We start from the raw sequence: 4437 nt of genomic DNA on the forward strand, positions 1-4437 counted from the left end.
TCAGATTCAATCCCTTACACATGTTTAGACTGCCCGTTATCACTTTCTTGATATCACTTCCCAAAACAACACCTACAAACGAAAAACTATAAGAAAGAAAAGATTGTCTATGAAACGAATCAGTGTAAGAAAAACTCAGGAGTATCGAGAAGAAAACTCAAATCGTAATTCACCGATTGAATTTGCATCCAGAAGGTCTGAGAACAGCACGCATAATCTCAGAACAGATCCGAAAATCCTTCATGTCATTAAGCACTGACCCCATGAGTGATCCTCTCCTTCCTTCCTTTCCTTTCCCGCAAAGGACACATACTCTCAAACAAATTTTAGAATGTTGTACAGTTGAGAGATGTTTCCTATCATGTTCCAGGAGCAGCCATTATCAACAAACCGAATTCTGATTATATGCCTCCATAGCTGCTCCGACACAGAGCGGGATCAATTGGTATTTGGAACCCAGTCCATTTTGAAACTGGGTTGACCTTTATCATTTTTGCAAGGTACCCTCTCCCACGACATGTCCTGCTTATCACAAACAGAAGATGAAGAAATATTAGAGTCATTAGTTGATTTGGGATAGTGAGCCTTCGGAACCCATTTGTAGTTGGGTTTAACCCATTTCTTTTTCGATATGATGGGTGGCTCAGTACTTGCTTTTGAACTTGAAGTCGGCTGCCGAGATGACTTTGACCTAACCGGTCTTTGTTTCACTGGAGCATCTCTTGAATTGGCTTCTTGGCCGGCATTCCGTTCTTGATCTTGGAAGCTTGATTCTTGACCTTCGTGGCATTCCAGTCGCCATTGTTTGAACGTGGCCTCGAAGGGTTTCTTTTGAAGTATTTCTCTCTTGGCGCGTTCTGCCAGCCTTGTGCGTAGTAGGGAACGTATACGCGATTTGGACAGTTTCTGGCAATGTGTCCAGGTGTTCCACATTGAAAACATGTCTTTTTCTTCACTGGGAAGTTGTTTCTTCCTGCCCGTGGTGGCGTACTCTTGCCTCTTTTCTAGTTGCTCCCACAATCACACTTGCAACAGGCACTCTGTTTCACTGGAATTGGTGGCCTGTATTTCTCAAAAACAGGTTTGTTAGGAGTGTACATCCTACCTTCCATGTGTCCAATTTGAAGAAGTGCTTGTCTGACGAAACTCTTTTTATTCCTCTTGACGAGATTGAAATCAACAAGAGTCTCCACTTCGTGGAAGAACCGGTAGAAATCATGGATCGAGAGATCAAGAGAACAAAACAGAGTCGCATCCCTATAGTGAAGGTCCATTGGAACGCTAAACGAGGACCCGAGTTCACCTGGGAACGCGAAGATCAGATGAAACAAAAATACCCACATCTTTTCCCCAATGCCTGAAGTCTCAGTCGAAACGCTAGTTTCGGGACGAAATTCCTTCTAACGGGGGGATGATGTGACTAGGGATGAGCAAAACCGGGTACCCGCCTATTTTTGTTGGAACCGGAACCGCTCCTGGAACCGGCGGTTTTGAAATTATTGGTATTGGAACCGGAACCGCTTACACCAGTTCCTTGAAAGTTGGAACCGCTCTCGGAACCGCCTAGACCGGTTCCGGTTCCGGGTACCCGGTTTTTTTAATGTTTAAACTTTTTTATTTTTACATGCCATGGAAATTAACTTTTATAAACAATAGGAATACAAGATATAAAACTAAATAATTATAAAAACTTGAGCTCAAAACATCAAAACAGCAACAAGAGGAATTTAGCAAGTAAATTTGACAAAAATAATAAGGTACAAAAGAACAAAACAGATCAAAACAAAAACAACAAACTACAGAAATAGTCTAAAAAAACAAACTACAAAAATAATCACAAAACAGCAACAACTCAAAACAAAAACAGCAACAACACAAAACAGCAATAACAACAATCAACAGCAGCAAAAACAACAAAAGTATATGTCTTGGCAAATGGCTCTCTGGTCATCCTGATCTGCCATGAATCTGGATAAGAAAAGAAAGGCATGAAGCGACATTACCATATTTTATAGAAAATAAGATAATAAACAATGTTTCTTACATCTCAAGATAAAAAAAGTACGGAAATAAAACCTATAAATAAGATAAAACTTTGCTTTAGATCATTTGCATCTCATCCCTAATCAAAATAACATCACGAAGACCAAAGGCTTGCAAAGGAAACCTACAAATTAGAAGCAAATTCAAAACATTATATGATATCAAAGAACAAAACTACAAATTAAAAACAAAATCAAGGACTTTTTTACATTTGTACTCTCAAGTTCCAACACCTGTACATTTTAAAACATCATAAAACTATTAAAAAGAAAAAGCAAAAGCAAAAGCAAACTGTGAGTATGATTATTTATTTGTATCTATTATCTAGCCTTGGTGTAAAGCTTTTCAGTAAACTTACATTCTGGTTTAACTGTATGGATGAATTTTTCCCCTTTCTTCATTGTTTTTACAGCCTTAGCCAGGGCCGGGCAGAAATGGCCTGATCAAAACCAAATATGTCAGCAACAATGAAAAAAAATTGTAAGGTCACAATAGAAAGCAACGATGTGCTAAAGTTACCATCTTCTACTTTAAACTCCACTTCATCATCTTGATACCCAGATCCCATCCCTTGATCACTTGCCCTATTGTCAAATAACACAAGAAAATAGTGTTAATTATGTGATCACCTTGACCGAGAGTGAACTTAAATGGCGTTTCCCTATCAAGACTTGAATCAAACTGAGTCCCGTCGAGCAACGTTCCAGTATAATGAACTGTCAAAAACTCAAATCCACATCGCGATCAATACAATCATACAATTTAACCACAAAATAGTACAAGATGCATTGGATATTAGCTATACTCCCAAATCGAGCTATCAAATTTCATAGTCAATAGATGCAATCTAAGAATCGAGATATCAAATTTAACAGAAAATAGATGCAATCTAAAAGAACAACCTAAAGCATCGAGAATCGAAATATCAAATTTCATATATTTACATAACAACCTAAAAAATCAAGAATCTGACCTTGACGAGAGAGATGGGGGAGAACCTGAGTAGGGATGATCAACGATTGAATATAGATGGTCTACTATAGTGAATCAAGCAACGTGGTCCACTGTCGTCTTCTACTCTTCATTAATCGATGTGGTATTTGCCTATTTGGGTCCATCTATATTCAATAACAATGAGAGACAGAGAGACGAGGGAGACGAGAGAACTCAGAGAAGAAGTGTGTGTCGGCGTATTTTTTAGAATGAGTTAATATAACCCTAGACGAGATATAACCGTAGACAAAATCAACAATATATAAATAATTAAATATATAATTTTTTAGAAATAGGCGGGTACCCGTCGGTACCGGTTCCGGTTAACCGCCGGTTCCGGGTACCCGGTATTGAAACCGGAACCGGCGGGTATCCAGCAGTTATCGGTTTTTTGAAAATGAGAATTGGAACTGGAACCGTTTAAGGCGGTTCCGAGACTTTAAGAACCAGAACCGGAACCGCTTAAGGCAGTTCCGGTTCTAGAACCGGTAGTTCCGAGGTAGTTCCGGTTCTAAAAGCAGGTACCCGCTTCCGCTGCTCATCCCTAGATGTGACAGCCGTCAATTTCTGGTCAAGTCAAAGTCAAATAAAGTCAACGAGTCAAGCCGGTAAACTCAATTAGTGCTTGTGTGATAGGACTTACTCTATGTGTACTAATTTACAACTCGCTATCTTAATAAAAAGTCTCGCTTAGAGTTTTCAATGTTCAGAAAATCAAAAAAATTCTAAAAGGAGTAAGTGATGTAATAGCTCAATAAGACACCTTTAAGTACCCTACGGGGGCGTATAACACTCATAACAAGGCTTAACGAAGCCACTACGAAGAAAAACACTAATAAAGGCCCCCGGAAAAATCTCTCTAAGTCTCTCCCACTCTATCTCTCTCTATCCCAAATATCTCTCTATATCCCAAATCTCTCCCAAATTTCTCTTTCAACTTTTTATAATCACTCGGGGCATCCCGACCCTTAATTTATTCGAAAACAACTAGAAACGGGAAGATAAATGGAGAAACAGCCTTAAAGAACTGAAACACCCCTTAAGGAACCGAACCCTCTTGAGAACTGAACCTCCCTTAAGGATCCGAACCCTCTTGAGAACCGAAACCTATTAGGACCGAACCCTCCTTATAGGACCGAACTCACTTTCGGTTCGGAACAAGTCCTTTCGGTGCATTTCGGTCCATTTCGCTTCCCATGTGCCTTCGGTTCCCACTCGAGCAGTTTCGCACGTAAGTCTTCTTGGATCGAAACCACTTTCGGTTCCCAGCCCATAGACCGAACCTACCTTCGGTTCTCACCATATAGGACCGAACCTTTGGTTCTGGTCTCGCAGGTCCGCCTCTTAATCCCGGTTTTCGAGTAGTTTCGTCTTTTAATCTCGTTTTTCATGATTTTAACA

General features: G+C 39.8%; 1 long non-coding RNA gene across 2 annotated transcripts; it reads right to left on the minus strand.

Moving 5' to 3' along the window:
• Positions 1 to 1795: 1795 nt before the first annotated feature.
• On the minus strand, positions 1796 to 2704 carry LOC145103764 (uncharacterized). Of its 2 annotated transcripts, XR_013706847.1 has the most exons (4): positions 2563 to 2704; positions 2402 to 2482; positions 2253 to 2276; positions 1796 to 2167 (listed from the first exon to the last, which is right to left on the minus strand). It is a non-coding gene; the product is annotated as an uncharacterized LOC145103764 (long non-coding RNA). The 2 variants fall into 2 exon arrangements; XR_013706848.1 differs by lacking the exon at positions 2253 to 2276.
• Positions 2705 to 4437: the final 1733 nt, after the last annotated feature.

The sequence above is a fragment of the Lactuca virosa genome, chromosome 4, assembly GCF_052849685.1.
Source record: "Lactuca virosa cultivar CGN04683 chromosome 4, Lactuca_virosa_CGN04683_v6, whole genome shotgun sequence".
In the NCBI taxonomy this organism is placed as follows: Eukaryota; Viridiplantae; Streptophyta; class Magnoliopsida; order Asterales; family Asteraceae; genus Lactuca; species Lactuca virosa.